Source organism: Stenella coeruleoalba (genome assembly GCF_951394435.1).
Source record: "Stenella coeruleoalba genome assembly, chromosome: 7".
Taxonomy (NCBI): domain Eukaryota; kingdom Metazoa; phylum Chordata; class Mammalia; order Artiodactyla; family Delphinidae; genus Stenella; species Stenella coeruleoalba.
In genome coordinates, this window is record NC_137153.1 from 69609627 (window position 1) to 69627950 (window position 18324).

At 43.5% G+C, this 18324-nt stretch overlaps 1 protein-coding gene and 1 pseudogene across 3 annotated transcripts in view; both read left to right on the top strand.

Moving 5' to 3' along the window:
- LOC307189514 (histone-arginine methyltransferase CARM1-like) overlaps nucleotides 1-18324 on the top strand; it is a 288148-nt gene that overhangs the window by 213248 nt on the left and 56576 nt on the right. The window lies entirely within an intron of this gene.
- Nucleotides 1545-5369, top strand: LOC307189558 (pancreatic progenitor cell differentiation and proliferation factor-like; annotated as a pseudogene). Its single transcript has 2 exons — nucleotides 1545-1549; nucleotides 4671-5369. The product of its transcript is annotated as a pancreatic progenitor cell differentiation and proliferation factor-like (transcript).

Genomic DNA, 18324 nt, shown 5'->3' on the forward strand with positions numbered 1-18324 from the left:
AAATTTGTCCAAATAAGAAAGGTGTCATTTGAACTCTCCTGGGGAGTGAAACTAACAAGCATTCAGATGGTTGATTACTAGTGGTTGCTAACAATGTCTTGATGTCTTAGAACTAACTCCCTTCAGCTCTAGCTGTGAATTTGCTTCACACTCCCATCCCCACCCCAACTTTACTTTCCCCAGCCAGTTCCAGGTAGCTCAAGAGTTTCACCCTATAGGAAGTCCCACAAGAGAGGGAAAAAAAACAGTCTCGGTGTTTAGCAGTGTGAGACCCTTGGAAGACCAGAGCAATGCCTGAAGAGGAAAAAATTCAGTCACATCAACAGGTGGGTTCCGCACACGATGCTAAGTAATCACTTTGAGTCCTCATTTTCCGCAGGATTGATGAATCCTCTTTCGCTCTGGCTGATGGTTTGGCCATCGTGTAGCCTCAGATTGGTGTCCAATCTTGCTCTTTTCATCTACTGTAGCTGAGGAAATGATAACTGGTTTTGCCACCTGGGTTACCTTTTAATGATCTGAAAGACCACAAGGAGCCGCCATTTCTTTTGTGCAGCTCCTCACTCAGCAACCTAATAGCCATCTGAAAAGAGCTTTCTTGAAAAGAAAAAAGTCTGCTCCTCTCAGGCAGAGGCAATAATACCGCACGATTCTCTGATTAAACTGTCACACTGCGAGTATTACTGGGCATCTGACCTGCTTGAAACGGACTTACCGCTGAGGCTTCTTGGTATTTGCACTGCTGCTTTTCTGCCAACAAGCCATGAAATGACAGATGAGTGTCCCTAAACTTTAGTGTGGACGGCAAGTAAAGTGCCCAAGAAACTGCTGGGGCCCAGCCACCTCCTGGGGCAGTGCTGGAAGGGGAAACGTGTTTTTCTTTAGGGTCACCCTCTGTGGAAATGAACTTCAATCACGGGTGAAACTAAAGCCAGCACCACAGGGTACGTGAAACTGGAGCAAAAACATGCAGCACAGTCTCCCCTCGGCCCCAGCAAACAGGCAGCCTCTGCTGACAGGTATCGAACTTGGAACTGAAAGCAGGAAATTGTTCTCTCTCCTCCCGAGATTCTTTTAAAAAATAAAACATTTAAACCTCAAAACCACCATAATGTAGTATTTAAAAAAGCAGCTTCCTGTGTGTGGGAGTGGCTAGTACTTCAGGCAGGGACCTGGTCCTTACGGTGGTTACGTAGGTGCAAAGCTCTGCTTGTGTATCCTGATTGGTGTACATTTTTAGCTATCCCATCAACATATATTTATATATAGATAAGTTTATTTTGAAAACTATGTATGTACTATTGTACTCACATATTATGTACATTATAAACATACTCCAAAGTTAAAATGATGAGATCCCACTATACACCCGCACATAGCTAAAGTTTAAAAGACTGACGACAAAGCCAGTTGGACCTGCATACATCGTTGGTGATAATGTAAAATGACATAAGAACTTTTGAGAATAATTGGACAGTTTCTCTGAAAGTTAAAAATGCACTCCCCCTGTGACCCAGCAGTTCCACTCCTTGGTGGTTACCTAAATGAAGTAAGGAATTTCTTTGTGGAATATACGTTTCCACAGAGATTTGTATATGAAAAGCTAGAAGCAACCCAAATGTCCATCAGCAGATGAAAGGACAAGCCGGTTGTAATAGTACATCCAAACAATGGAATGCTATTAAGTAATATAAATTGATAAACTCCTTTTATACATAATAATATGGATGAATCTCAGAAATACTATGCTGAGTAAAAGAAGCCGGATACAAAAGAGCATATTAATTTATTCATATGAAATACTGAAGTAGGCAGAACTAATCTAATAGAGAAAAGCACAGCAGTGGTTGCCTGAGGGTAGGTGGTGGCGAGTGGGGTGAAGGAGGGGTCAGGATTGACCGTGAAGGAAATCGGGGGTGCTGGATATTTTCTATATCTTGATTGTGGTGGTAGTTACTTGGGTACACATATTTATTAAAACATATTAAACTATATACACTTAAAATGAGTGTGTTTCATTGTATTTAAATTGTTCAACAAGCATTCAGTAAACATGCTTTTTAAAAAACAAAAGTAAAGTTCTGTTCACTTTTGTACTGGAAGTCTTAGTTCGTGCAGTAATATAAGAACTGGGAATAAAATGCACGAAAAGGGAGGAAAAGATGAGACAAGGATGAAAATCAATGATACTTTAAAACATATGTATTTCACTAATAGCACACAAAAACCTATAGAGTTGTGTGATTTTAAATATTGATTTAATATTTGGTGATAATGTGATTTAAAAGTCTGGTTCTATATTAAATATATTTAGGGCTGTTGCTGCTGGGTGGAAAACATACAAATACATGTAAATTAAAATGGAAGAAGGGCAAAATAATTTGAGCTAAATAAATCACAATACTCAATTTTTAACCCATCTACCATTATGCAATGCGAATGGTAGTTGTGTTGAAGAGAGTTGAAGCAGCCTGTGCAAGACCATAGCTAAGTAGATGGTAGATCCAGCCTTTCCCCCAGACAGACACTGATATCAGAGCCTACACACTTTTATTTTTTTTTTTTTTTTGCTGCCTGCTTGGAGTTTATTTTCTACTTGGTGCAAGGCACAGGGTTATGGGCTGTCAGTAAGGCTCTCATGTGGCTTGGATAGTAGAGTGGGGTCTTCTCAACTTCCTTTTTGGTGTTTTGCTGTTTTGATAATTTAAAAAACCCAACTGCTTCCATTGGCTGCAGCCTGCTTTGTCTGGGGGAGGGGAAGGAGGGGCGGGGCTCTGAGAAGCCTAGTCTGGTTCTGTATTAAATATATTTAGGGGTGTTGCTGCTGGGTGGAAAACATACAAATACATGTAAATTAAAATGGAAGAAGGGCAAGATAATTTGAACTAAATAAATCACAATACTCAATTTTTAACCCATCTACCATTATGCAACGCAAATAAAATTTAGTTAATACATATCTCTTTTCTCTGATAGTCAATCAAAAAGTCTTACAAACTAATCAGAAGGTGTCACATTTTTAAGAACTAGGTTTAAAATTATTAAAATTCTTCTTTTGGAAGATTTTTAAGCAAATTAGAAAATCATATTTCCAAGTTTTAAAAATTTTTCCGATCTGAGACTTTTTATATCGTTTTCAGAAATGAAATCATGAAGCCATGAAATATCCCGAAACAACAATTTTCAAAATGTTCTTTCCATAGCATGACTTTCTCTTGAAAACTTGTTCCTCCCTCATTCATTACTAAAAGTCATCTTTGAAAGGGCAAATTAAGTTTATTTTTTCAAAAGTGCCTGCTGGTAGAATAATTCTGACAGCTACATGTCATCATAGAAAATTTCAGCAAATTACAGCTCTTGTCTTTAACAAGAAAATTCCATGATTCATTTGTAAGTGGAGCAGCTCTTATAAATACTTGCTATGAAATAGCCAGCAAAGGCTCATTGCTGTAAAAATTTCCCAGGACATCCCTATGTTATTACAAAGTACTATAAACAGTGTACTATCTCGTAAAGGCTTTCTTAAAAAACATAAAATTATTCACATCGATGACATCCCATAGCCCATGTGGACTTCTTACTTAAACTTTTTGTCTTTAATAACTTACTGATATATGATGCCGTGAAGGAATTTCACATGTGGAGCTATCTCTGAAACATTCTCTTTATGTGAATTTTTTAGAAATTGGCACCAAAATAACTGCTCCATCAGTGGTTACATGTACACAGTTTTCCCATACATTGATATTATTAAAGATCATGAATCTTCTTTAGTACCTGCTTTCTTTAGTGGGCTCTCAGAAAAACAGTTGTTCTCGTACCTGTTTTTGAAACAGAATCTAGAATTTAACATAACTTACGTTAGGAACATCTGTAGAATCTAGAATTTAACATAACTTACATTAGGAACATCTGTATTTAATACAAACGTAGCAAACCTTCCACATAGCATATTTTTTCTGAATTGTTTCTTAAAATCATCAACAATGTTTTCTCGGAGTTGTCAATAATATTTGCTAATAGATGAATGCATTTTACTTTTTTGCTATATTGTTTCTATGTATTATTTCAGTCGTTTTTACCACAGCAGGAAGAACCAGTATTTCTCCTTGATGTGTGGCTTTGATCATTTGTTATTATGTAAGGAACCTCAGAAATGGCATATAAAGCTTGGAGAAATTTTCTGCAGAACTGGATTGAGTAATGTATTCCTTTAAACAGTTGTTCAAAAAAAAAGAATTGTAAAAGTTTGTCTACGTATCTCAGATGATAAGCTGTTTAAAAATGTCTTACAAATCCAGATGCTTTTTACTAGCACCATATATAACCTTAAGGTGAGCTTTGTTGTGAATGATATTGGGTGTAAATATATATTTCAAAAAGTTTTCTTTGTAATTTTGAATCTTTTAAGCTGTCTTCTTGTAAGAATTAAATATCCATTATTTTTGCATGGATCTAACAAGAGCTAGTAATGAGAAGGGTCAGGTCTGCCACTGTCTTGTGTGCTTGTTTCTGTATGATGACTATAGGGGTACGTCTGGGATGTCCTGGACCCTGAAAGAGGGTGACAGGGTGCTATGTCGGAAGAAAATGGGTTACTGGAGCTCCTCAGTTTGCTTTCACCCCTCCCCCACCTCCGCTGCCAGTCCTGTGATTGGCATATAAAATAGAGATCACGAGTGTAGGCTCTGGGCCCCGTGCCTCTGGGTCGTGGAGCGGCCGCCCGCGGTCTCCTGCGCAGATGGGCCCCGTGGCCTAGCGCCCCCGTCCCCAACGCCGAGGCCCGCGAGGGGTCGCCCCCGAGGTTTCCACCAACCCACGAGGACGAGCGCAGCAGCCATCCCCTCCCGCAGCTCGCTCGTGGCCACCCACGACTACTGCCGGCGCCGCCTAGGCTCCACTTCCAGTTCACAGCTCCTGCGGAAGCCCTTCCCTTCCACCCCGTCTCCCCAAAGCCCACCCTGGACACCGGTGGGCTGGCTGCTTTTTCGGGAAGTGCGCTCTCCCATTCGTGGCCACAGTGTTGGAGTCTCGCCAGCACTCAGAATCTGCCCAGGCCTCCACCGGCAGTGATCACCTGTGACCTGTCTCGGGAAGCCGTGGGCAAGCAGCAGCCTGGCGGCCAGCCTGACAAAACCCGCGGCCGGCCCCCGTCCTGAAGGGCCACCGCCAGCTGCCAGGCTTCCTTCCGAGGCGCTAGGCTTCTCAGAGCCCCGCCCCTCCTTCCCCTGCCCCAGACTAAGCAGACTGCAGCCGATGGAAGCAGTTGGGTTCTTTAATATCAAAACAGCAAAACACCAAAAAGGAAGTTGAGAAGACCCCATTCTTTACTATCCAAGCCACATGAGAGCCTTACTGACAGCCCATAACCCTGTGCCTTGCACCAAGTAGAAAATAAACTCCAAGCAGACAGCAAAAAAAAAAAAGTGTGTAGGCTCTGATATCAGTGTCTGTCTGGGGGAAAGGCTGGCTCTACCATCTCCTTAGCTATGGTTTTGCACAGGCTGCTTCAACTCTCTGCACTTTGGTTTCCTCATTTGTACAATGAGGTTATTAATAATAGTACATCTGATTGTCTGTTCCTTTCCCTCTTTCTCCGTATGCAGCACATCAGATCTAGCAAGCTCTTCCTTCAAAATATATCCTGAATCCACCCACTGTTCCCCACTCCCCTCCAGGCAAAGCCGTCTCTTACCCAGAAGAGCAGATTAGACTCCTAACTAGTCTTCTTGCTGCTCTCCATTTCCCTTTTGTTCTGTTTTGCACATTGCGGCCTGAGTAATTCTTTAAAAGGATATGTCAGAACCTGGCACTCCTCTGCTCAAACCTTCCAGAGGCTTCCCAGACTAGCCTGAGTTGAGTCCAGAGTCCTTCCCACCGGCCTCCCCCCTGCCCCCGTCCCCGACCACGTTTCCTACCACACTTCCCCTCACTCACTCTGCCCCAGCCTTTCTGCCTTTATTGCTCTTCTCTGAAGGAACAGGCACACTTCCTATTCCTCCTGGTCTTTGCTCTCACTGTTCCATCTTACAGGAAAATCCTTCCCCCAAGCGACCACAGGACTGGCACTCATTCCACAGTTCTCCTCAAACGTTAACGTAGAACCGAGGTCTTCCCTGATCACTCAGTGAAGAAGCACCTTCCTTTGGACCATTCGGTATTCCTTTACCCGCTTTATGTTCACTAATGGCACTTTATACCCTAAGATATTTCAAATCAATAGCCCGCTTGTCTGTCTCCTACCACTAGCCCAGTGTCTCTTAGTCTGGGCTGATCTTGCCTCCCTGGGGACGTTTATCAGTGTCTAGAGACGTTTTGGGTTGTCTTATTGGGAGAAAGGGGTAGAGGGCAGGGACGCTGCTAAGCACCTCAAATGCTCCAGACAGAAGCCCCAACAAAGAATTATCTGGCTCCAGACGTCAGTAATGCTGACATAAGCAACCGCACTGTAGAATAGAGGGGTGTGAGAGCAGAGACCTGGTCTGTGTTGTCTCCATTGTCCACAGTGGTTACAACTGTGCTTGGCACGTAGGAGGTGCACAGTACATTTCTGTCGAGTAAATGAATACAATGAGAGTGTGTAAACCATTCAGCGTAGAGTCTGCAAACGGAACTCTTCCGTTTAACGTCGAACAGATATTTATTGAGCGTCACAGCGTGCCAGGCACTGTGCTAACTTTTGAGGATAGAATAGTGAGTACGATATCCTAGGTCTCTGCTCTCATTAAGGCTCCCTTTTAGTGGACGTTAATGTTAGCTGTTCTTGTTATTAGCTTGGTTATTGTTTATATCAGTCATTCTGGCACTACCTACGGTTTTCCATGAGACTGTGGTTTGTTTTGTTGTGTTGTGTTATGGTTTTTATTTTTCAGCGATACTTTGGAAAACTTAGCTTAGATTTACCACAAGCAGCCTGGCATAGTGTAAATAAGGACTGTAGAATTTGGAATCAAACAGCCTAGGTTGATATATGGGCTGTAGCATTTAATGTAGGTGTATCTGTCAGAATAGGCAAGGCTTTTTCTTCAAGGTTCTGTTACAGTAACAAAAAACTCCAACTTCTGGGGCCTAACAACAACAAAAGGTTTATTTTTTTGCTCCCATGTCCATGGCTATGGCTTATTTTATTGACTAAAGCAACTCGCATGACCAAGCCTGACGGGAATGGGTCACAGGAAGGGGAAGAGAATATTTGTGAACAATAGGAAAACAGTTTGGTTTCTTCAACTTCAAAGATAAGTCTAATTTTGTAAAATCTGTTAGTCAGGCTTTAGGTTGCAAATCACAGAAGTATAACTCACATTGGCTTAAGAGAAAAAAGAATTTATTGCCTCACATAACCAGGGAGTCCAGAGGGGAAGCGGGTAGCCATCCAAATGAGGTTCGTTCTCTCTCTCTCTCTCTCTGTCTCCCTCTCTCCCCCCCCTCCCCCTTCCTCTCCCTCTCTCTCTCCTCCCCCACTTTACCTCTGCTTCCTTCTCTCTGTGTTGGATTTATGCTCCTACCATAGACAGTCCATCTACATGTGGCGGGGAGGACCAGCAGCAGCCCCTGAATAACATCCTTTCAGATGCATGACTCAGAAGACAAGTAACCTTCTCCCCCAGGTCTACGTTGAAAAAATCTCGGGAAAGGATTTTGATTAGTCTCGCCACCTATCCTTCTGATCATTGTTGTCTGGGGAATGGGAGTGCTGCGATTGCCTGGCCTGGGTCCCAGGCCCACTGCTGTGGCTTGGGCGGTGGGGGGGAAGCTGGCTGTAATTGGCAGCCTCACCAGCATTGCAGGATTAGAATAGGGGAGGAAGAATTGCCCAGAAATTCCCAGGAAGAGCAGGTCCTGCTCAGGTGAAATCAACGCAAGGCTCAAATGCGTACCCGCCTGGCTCTAAATAAGATAAAGCATGTGAAAGCCTTTTGCAAGCCGTGAAGCATCGTCCAAATGCTACTGGCTGTTCTTATTCCAAGTTGAACACAAAGCCCCATTATTTACAAGGGTACATTAATGCTTTGGGCAGGCCAGCGTTGTTCCACACGCTTACTTAGGTGAAAGTAAAGTTGCAGTAAACGGGCAAGAGGTTACTAGCAAATCGCAGTCAGTGGCAAACACCGTTTAGTATTAAACCTGGAAATGGCTGCTTGTTACTTTGGAATGAGGTTGCACCTGCCAGACAACAGCTTTATGGTGACACTGTGAATAGTTCTGCAACGTGCATTTGCTGAGTGCTACTAGGACCCCGGCTTGGCGCTAGGGGATATTCTGGAAGAATAAGACACAGCCCCTCTCCTGGAGAAATGTTTCACTCTGAGCAGATCCCAGGAGCTCCAAATATGCAGATGATGTCAAGGAAGGATCAGGACAAATGGAATTTTTCACTTTCCTCCTGATGCCTTGACAGCCTATTTCTCATACTTACTGAATGACGTTTAATTTAATTCGTGTGCTTGAGGGCAGCACGCTCTGCGTTGCAGCCGTGCACCGTTTGTTTGAAAGGGCTTTCGTGGCAAGGCCAAAGGCAGGAAGCACACTACCATGGTACCTTGATGAATGGATCCCTTGGGAAGGAAGCACCTTTATAATGAAGTCACAGAGGAAATCTTCATAAATCCTCGGAAGCTCAGCAGCGAGTGGGTGTGAGTGCAAACAGAGATGCTTGCACAACGACCCTGTTGAAGGTGGATAAGGCCAATGCTAGGCAGGATGTTTAAAAATCTTACTGCTGTGTCTCCAGGTGCCACCTCTGTAGCCGGCTTCCCAAACACACACACATGCACACACACGTACGCACACACTGCATTCGTCTCTGTTGTGAACACTCCTCCTGTTTCCAGAACCCAATGCCTCCTGCTTTTCCAGCCAAAACAGGGAAGAAGAAATAACTCACTTTCCCTTGTTGGTTGATCAACTGGGTTACTCTTGTGTTACTGAATTTCACCCTCTTAATCCCTTTGCATTTTAGGCCTTGAACTCTAACTGGGATAAATGACAGCTTCTGAGAAAACGAATATGTGTGTTGGGGAGATGGGCAAGGTGTTTGGAATCACACTTAACCTTATTGTGACAACAGTCCTAAAGGTGAGTCTGATTCAGTCTTTATAGTAAGAGGAGGGGACGGTGATAAGAGCCATCTCTCTTGAGCCTCCCGCTTCCCAGAGCCTTAATTGGCTGGGGGCTTTGTCCCACAGCTGGCATGCAGAAAGGCCCAGTCTCTTGATCTTGACTCTCTTCCAGGAACCAGAGCTGCCCCAGAGACAGAGAGGATTCACTGACAAATATGTCCTTTTCCTTTTCCTATATCACCTGTATATTAGTTTCCTTGGGCTGCCATAACAAAGTACCACAGACTGAGTGGTTTCAACAACAGCAATTCATTGTCTCACAGTTCTGGAGGCTAGAGGTCCAAGATCGAGGTGTCAGCGGGGTCGGTTTCTTCTGGGGCCTCTTTCCTTAACTTGTAGACAGCTGTCTTGTCCCTGTGTCTTCCCATGGACTTTTCTCTGTGTGTGTCTCTGTCAGGACTAGGGTCTGTGTTTGTGTGTGGATTAGGGCCCACCCTAATGACCTCATTTTAACTTAATTACCTCCTTAAGGCCCCTCTCTCCAAATACAGCACATCTGAGGTGCTAGGGGGTTAGGACTCTTAACATATGAACTTGGGGGGCGGGGGAGGTACACAATTAGCCCATAACAACTCACCTCCCTCCCCTTATCCTGACAAGTGGCCTGGCCCCTTCCCCTCCCTTAACTGCCTGACCCAGGCAGACTTGGCTGTCCCAGCTCCCTAGTGGCCAGGTGTGTGGAACCAGAGAAAAGAACTAAATGGTTTACCCCCCAAAAAGCTGGAGACAAAGCCAAGAAGCCCTTGAAGCAGGGGGTGGAAAGCCTGGCAGGTGTGAGATGGTCATAGAAGCTGAGGATTAGATCTGAGGAGTCAGGCAGCCAGAGTGGACATGAATGAGGAGCAAGAAATCAGTGTGGTGACAAGAGGGTGGCCTGGGCTAGCAGCAGAGGCGGCAGGCTCTAGCCCAGGGCTGCTTTCTAGACGTTAGTGGCACTAATCCAGCCTTACATGGTTTATTCGACATCTGGGCCTTCTCTTCCTTGCCTTGCCATCTCCAGTTTGTGATTTTGTGACGTTATACTCGTTGTTTTCTCTGCTCAGAATCTCCTCCTACCCCAGTGTTAACCTCATAGCTCCTGCGTGACCTTCTGGATTTTATAAACTTGTGATGTCAGGCCTCCCTAATTCAGTACATTTTCATTTAGCTGTTCAGAGATCCAACTAGATTATTAAGTTCCATGAAAATAGAGACACACCTTACACTTTTTGAGTCTCTACAGTTGTAAGTTCTCAACAAGTGCTTTATGGAATGAATGTTTTGTATTAAGTTACTCAACATCTTTCTTTGAACTGACATGGCTTATATGTCCCTTATGTGGCTCTCTTTCTGCCTTATATGTAAGGAAGCGTATGGTGTTTAGCTCAATGCTTTAAATAGTGTAAGCAGTTTAGTGAAAAGGTTATGAATGCAGACTCCAGCACCAGACTGCTTGGGTTTCTGTTCATGTTTTATTGGCTTGGTGACTCTATTGCTGAGGCTCCTGTAACAAAGTACCGCTGGGTAGCTTAAACATGGACTTATTGTCTCAGTTCCGGAGGCTAGGAGACTGAGATCAAGGTGTCGGCTGGGCTGGTTCCTTACGACAGTTACGAGGGTGAATGCGTTCCATGCCTTTCTCCTAGCATCTGGTGGTGTGCTGGAATCTTTGGCGTTCCTTGGCTTCTGCTGTAGCAACCCAATCTCTGCCTACATCTTCACATGGTGTTCTCTCTGCGTGCATGCTGGCGTCCAAATTTCCCTTGTTTGATAAGGAGACCAGTCATGTTGGATCAGGGGCCCACCCCACTCCAATGACTTCAACCTGACTTAATTACATCTGCAACAACTGTATTTCCACGTAAGGTCACATTCAGAGGTACTGGTGATTAGGACTTCAGCCATATTAATTAAGGGGGGGAGAGATAATCAACCTGTCACAGTGACCCTTGGCAAATTACCTAGTTTCCTTTTCCACATTAGCAAAATAGAATTAAAAATATAGCCTACTTTGTAGAGATATTGTGATTAAACAAATGAATATATTAGGCACTTGAGATAGTGCAGAACATAAGTAAGCCCTGCATCAGCCTTAGCTGTTACTTTTGGCCGTGTGTATGTCTGTCTCCTTCACTAACCTGTAGTGGCCAGGGCCTCTGCTTGGTCGTATTTGTAATGCTCTGCCGTCATGTAGTACAACAGAGCAGAGCACTTTGTGCCTGATACCTAATCTTTGAACTGATTGGTTAAACCAAACGTAGGGACAATTCAGAGTGATACTGGGGCTGGAATTAAAAGTCCATCTGGCTTTGTGAGATAGTATATTTGGTAGATTACACTTTATCATGCCATTCGCATAGTTGGGTCCCGAAAGGCTTGCCCTGGGAAGTATTTGAAACCCCTCCCCTTTCTTGATCTCTTCCTGAGGTTTCTGGCTTTCTTAGAAATGCTTAGGGAATTTGGTATTACATATACAAATGCTGTGTTTTGTATCCAGGTATAGAGAGAGCATTCAGCCTGAGTGGCTTACCTTTATTTATTAGCATAATTGAGTGCTGCAGTTCTGTGGTTTTCTACTCTACTCCTTTGTGGTATTATCAGTGCAAGTCAGGAAAAAGAAGGTAAGAGCAATGTGACATTTCTTCCTCAGAGGCCAGGCTGGGCCATCTGGCAATCTTTAAATCTGGGTGCCAGGTTGAATAACATGCTTTGGGTGACTTTTTAAATGTATTATTCAGGGTAGATGTTGTTTTAACCTCTGTGTTTCACACAACTTCCTAGCTAGTAGGAATCTTTCCTGTCCTTTGCTTGAAAATTATATGGAACACAGCCCACTAGAGACTAATAAATCAGCAGGAGAATTCCTCAGCTGGTCTGCATAGCAGCTAGTGATGGAGAAGGTGGTTGAATTATCTGCGCAAAGCCAGGACAAGGAAACGATGTGCAAGTGTCATTCAGCAAATCTGTGAGGCACAGTCTGGATCCTGACTGATCTAGCAACTCGGATCTTCCTCCTGATGGGGGACAGTGAGTTCAGCTTCTAGCCTTGACTGGGTTGCTCCTTGGTTTCTTGAAATTCACAAGTCATCACTTTTCTGCATCTCAGTTTCCTCTCTTGTACGATGAGGTCATTGAACTATGATTGTGATCTTGGAGGTCCCTTCTATGCTTTCACTTCTTCCATCACATTTTATAAACCTATAAACCCCAAGGTTTCTGTCTTCAGGCTAAATGGTTACAATCACTCGAGTTTCTGACAACCTACCCTTTAATTACTCTCTTGGAGCTCAGTGCCAATATTTGTATATTCTAAATTGCATTATCTCAAACTGAACTCAAGACTCAAATGAGAGCCTGAGTCTGTTTTATAAACAAAGCCTGTGAAACAAGGGGGACACATGAGGTCAACTCTATTAATACTGAGAAATTATCTGAGTATCTCCCCACATGTTAAGATAGAAGACTAGGCATCATCACTGTGCATATGTGTTAAAGGAAAACTGTTTCTCTACTCACAGCTCTTATGACACCAAATGTGTGGGGTTTCTCCCCCCATACCAACCAATTTTCCAACTCTCTGGATTCCAACTGGGTGTCATATAATTTAATTCAATTCTGACACTAATTACTTGGAGTTAGTGTCAGATTCCACAGGTTTAAGGGCGCAGCTTCACAAGACTGCCCTCACTTCAGACACCAGTTGCAAGTGATGGGTCCCCAGGGTACCCATACTTCTGTCCATCTTGGCTACTAAGTCAGGGTTTCCTACAAACCCACTCAGTTTCAGTAATTTGCTAGAACAACTCACAAAACTTAAGGAAACATCTACGTACATTTATCAGTTTATCATAAAGGATATTATAAAGGGTACAGATGAACAGCCAGATAAAGAAGTACATAGGGTGAAGTCTAGAAGGGTCCCAAGTACAGTTTCTGTCTCCATGGAGTTGGGGTGTGCTGCTGGCACGTGCATGCATTCACCAACCTGGAAGCTCTCTGAACTCCCTAGATGAGGGATTTTTGTGGAGGCTTCATCATGTAGGAACGATCACGATTGATTATTACTAACCCAATCTCCAGCCCCTCTCCCATCCTTGGACGATGGGGGATGGGACTAAACACTCCAAGCTTCTAATCATGGCTTGATCTTTCTGGTGACCATCCTCCATCCTGAAGTTATCCAGGAGCCCAACAAGAGTCAGCTCATTAGAACAAAAGATGCTTCTATCACCCAGGAAATTCCAGGGGATTTAGTAGCTCTGTGTCGGGGCACCAGGGGCAGGGATCAAATATATTTCTTATTTTGTCACGGTGTCTTTGTGAAGTTATAGAGTAAAACAAATCAAGAGAAGGGGGACTTCCCTGGCGGTCCAGTGATAAAGAATCTGCCTTCCACTGCAGGGGATGCGGGTTTGATCCCTGGTTGGGGAACTAAGATGCCGCATGCTGTGGGGCAACTAAGCCTGCGTGCTGCAACTACTGAGCTCGCGTGCCTCAACTAGAGAGGCTGCGTGCCACAAAAACAACAGAGCCCACATGCCCTGGAGCCCACGTGACACAACTAGAGAGAGAAAATCCACATGCCACAACTAGAAGCCCACGCGCCCCAACGAAGAGCCGGCGCCTCAATGAAAAATCTCACGTCCCTCAAGGAAGATCCAGCGTGCCGCAACTAAGACCCGACACAGCCACCATGACCCCCCCCACCACACACACACACAAAAAGAAATCGAGAGAAGGAAATGCAAAGAGGGAAAAGCATCCTTCACCTTTAAGTTAGGACTTCTTAGCAGGAGGACTAAGGTCACTGATAACTGGCAGAAAGAGATGAAGGGTCTTCTAGAAATACTTCACCAGGTCCCTTTTTAGTCAGATCTTTGCAAATGTTCAGCAAATGTTTGCTGAAACATTTCTGGGAGATAACAAGTCAGTGAAGGCACTAACAGCCTGGGGATGAAATCTTCTGTGGCAAGCTTAACTGGGACAATGTGTGGTTTGGGATCGTCTTGGAAGGAAGATGCTCTGTGGATGGATATTCCTCTGAAGCCAGAGGGCTTCAGATGTGGAAGAAGTTCTGAAACGTCCAGTGTTACTGAACCATCCCTGTAAGAAGGGAAGTGGTGTGGGGAAGGAGGAAGAACACATATCAAGAGGCAGATGCTAAGAGTCTGTGAGTTTTAAGAGTAGAGTAAACGTGTTTGATTCAGGCCTAGTTTCTTATTAGAGCCCTGCTGCGTCCGTGTGTTTATTCTATAAGCTCCTAATTATAGCCACTCCGTAATGAAGTTCTGCCCAAGCTGACACTTCTTTAGATCTGTTTGTGGTTGTTACACATACTTCCACCTATTCATAATACTGCTTGGATGAACTTTTAGAAATGTGGTTCTCTCATAGGCAGCTTTTTTAGACTGGGTATTCTCAAAAGGGACCTGGAGAAAAGAAAATTCAGGATGCCTCGGCTACATCTTTGTGACATAGGCGTTTTATCCGCCCTCACCCTGGAGGAACAATCCCATCTACTCATCTGCTGTCTTCAGAGCGCTGTAGAGCTGCCTGGAGATCGCACCACTAGATATTCTCAGGTCACTAATTGCTCTCAAAGCCAAGGATGGGCTAATTAGCTGAATTTCACATTTGAGAAGATGAAACATTTGAAATTTGGTTGACACCTGAGACAGTTTTTATACTCACATATTTGGTGGAAAATGCAATCCAAATAATCCCACTTCCTTCATATTTAAATTGTTAAAATGTTGCTTTGTCAGAATTATTTTATAGATGCATAATTTTTTTCAACAAGGCCCCTCACATTGTTTTGACCAATAGCCAGTTTACTGGTATTGTTTTTATAACTTCCAAATCAGCAGAATGAAGAATATAATTTGTCGGTCATTTTTATGTATTGAAAGCTCTAACTTCAGACGCTCTTTGTTGTATACTGTTAAATGACGTTTGCCATTAAAAAATCTCAGTTCAGTCAAGCATTCCTTTAGCGACCAGTTGGTACAGCGGAACAGGAGTAACCTTGATAGAATTAATCATACTGAATTTCAGTTTTCATATCTGTAAAGTAGAAATAATATTAACACCTCAGGTAAGGGTCTAACGTTATTATTGATTCTACTAAAAGCAAAGCCACCAAATATAATCATATAAATATATAATTATATAACCTAACCATAACCATAGTTATGTAATCATACAACTAAATACTGTTGCTATATCTGCCCAGAGGAGGCAAATCAAAATTTAATTTTTGTATTCATATGCTGTTATTTAACATCTCTCTAATGACCATAATTGCACCGGAGACTCACAGCCCTGAAGATTGCTTATGGATGGAAAAAAATGCCTCACTGGAGAAATGACTCATTTGTATAAGGGGAAAAGCATAGACAGAAGAGGACTCTTCACCCATCCACACAGGTCCTCTACTACCATGTGCTCCCTTGGAGCCCACAAGTAACTCAGCTGAAAGCAAAAGGGTAGAAATTGATCTGAGTTCTCAAACTACATGGTTCTGTTATGACTCACACGCTTAAGAGGCCCCTTGGGCTGAACAAGACACCCAACATCTATCAGTTAGTTCATGTCCATGTAACTAACACAAAACCCAAATTAACACTGACTTAAGCACACAGGAGCTTTTCTATCCCATGCAAAGGAAGTCTGGTTGAGGGAACCTAAGGCAGTGTGGCAGCTCCACAAAATTTGTGGAACCCCAGGCTTCTTGCATCTTCCTGCTGCACTAGCCTGGTACATGGTTTATCTCTTGCAAGTCACCTCAATGTCCAAGTTGGCTGCTGGAGCTTCGGCCAACAAATCCATGTTCTAGCCAATAGGATGGATAAAGGGAAGACTCAAAAATGTCTTTCCCTAGCTTTTCCTCCCTCCTTCAAGGAACCTCCCAGGAAATCCCTCCCAACAAATTCATGCTCTCATCTCAGAGGCCAGAAGAACTTGGGCATTAGCCACACTTCACTGCAAGAGAGGCTGGGAGATACAGTATTTCAGCTGGTCCATTGTGGCCCACAGTAATATAGGCATTTTATTAATAAGGTGAAAGGCAAGAATGGATTTGGATAGGCAACTAGCAATTGCCACACGAAGTATAAATTACTTGGGGCTTTCTGGGGAAAGCATAGAAAGGGAAACTTATGGTCAAGGAGAATTGCTGCCTGGTGACTTGACCAACTGCCTACTTCCGCACTGCCACTCCTACTAGACACTGATCGCAGACAGCCTGGTTCACCCACCACAGGGCAAAAAAAAAGAGGGTTAATAGCTAGCATCTGTGGTGCACTTGCTATGTGCCAAGCCATGTATAATCACTTTTCATGCATTATCTCATTGTCTCAGAGCAACCCATAAAGTAGGTGCTGATATCATTCCTGTTCTACATACGTGGAAACCGAGGCTTGAGATTAATTTAACCAAGATTACTAGGAGATAGAGAAGCAGAGATTTGAAGTCAGGTCAGTTATCTGCAAAGCAAGTACTCGTAACTAATGTGCTGTACATTACACCTACAAGGAAAAGGGAAGAGGAAAAAAGTCATGAAGAGGTGACAGAATAAGTCCCAGCACTAAAGTGAAAATGGTATATTAAAATGCTAAAATATAATTTTTAATGTAAATTCATGACTGCATACAAATATTAAATTAATGTGAACTATTTTATTTAACTCATTAATAGGTTAAATGGGTACGATATTAAACCTGTTCAAAGGAGAAGTCAAAGAACCACATCTATAGGCAATGAGGAATGCTGGAAAGAATTTACAGATAGGTGCAAGACTGGTCTATCTGTAGGGCAGTAATCATTTGCATTCTACCAGATATAATTCCTTTCCATTTCTAAGGACAAGAATTACTTGCGTCATCATTAGTTTTGCTTACAGGGTTGAAAAATAGCTCTAAGACTCTGGAAGGCCAAGATACCGTGAAAGGGTATGCACCACAGGACACACAGTAACCTTTTTGTCCATTTTAAAATATCATAATTTAAAAACTTTCCTGAAACACCTAAATTGTCCTCTCTCTGTTGCCAAATATGCCAGCATTTAGAGAGACGTAAAGAATATCCCCCAAATTCCTTTTACCTACTTACCCTCCATTTATGTGCTCCTAGAGGAGCAGCAAAGAGCAAGGGAAGGGCACAGAATCATCTTTTCAGACGAAGGTGGAAGCTGGATTTCCAAGGGCTGCCATATCACCTTTAGTGAGGTAATTAACAAATACTTACTAGATGCCTTCGATGTTCCAGACACTCTGCTGGACAAGCAAAGTAGACATGGCCCCTGCTGTCAGATACTTTACAGTCTACAGGGGACAACTTAACCTTCCAAGGGAGGGCAAACTACCTGGCTAATAGGATGTACAAAGGTTCAAACCCCCCTCTCACCCACACACACACACACGTATATACAACTCTGAGTTGCTTCTGCAGACATTACATATTTCTTAGTGCTTATTTTATAACTTAGTCAAAGCATCCTTTCTAAGTCTACACAGCTTGTCTGCCTCCTTGATGTTCTCATTCCCCAGTCGTTGAGCATTCTGGAACATCATCAGAGGGAAACAACTATGAGTATTAAAGTTGCCAGAATGTGTTTGTTGTTGTTGGCAGGCAAACTATAGGATTGGCAGCATTTCCCTCATGAAAGCTTCACGTTACTTGCTTCTGCCACCTTTGGCGATTCTGCAGCGATAAAGGGGTGTATAATCACTCCGTACAAAGAACTCTGCCCGTAAGTCACCCCAAAGAGAAACAAGAAGACATCCCTCTCTGTGCCTCTCCTTCCCATCCTCCTGCATCTGTCACTCCCTGTCTTTCTCACTCTGTGTTGTCCTCTTTGCCCTGCCAGCTAGCTCTTGTTTGCAAAGGTTTTTTTGTACTCACAGCTGTCACTGGTTCCTCCGGGGGCCCATTTACTCTTTCGTGGCTGCAGATTCCAGAAGGCCCTGGTTTCTGCACACTATGAATGACACACCAGTAGCCCAAGAGGGGTCATATGGGATGCTCAGTGTTGATTACAGGCAGGAGGCAGCTGCATGCTGACGGAGGGACAGGAAAAGGGGGAGGGACAGTGACCAGGTACTTCCTCTTCAGAACCTTCTCAGAAAGCAGCCAACCCAAAGTGCTACCAGCTCTGATGACAGTTACAAACTAAACTTGTTTAAACACATTGATAGATACAATCACCTTCTCCCAAGTCTGCCATTGA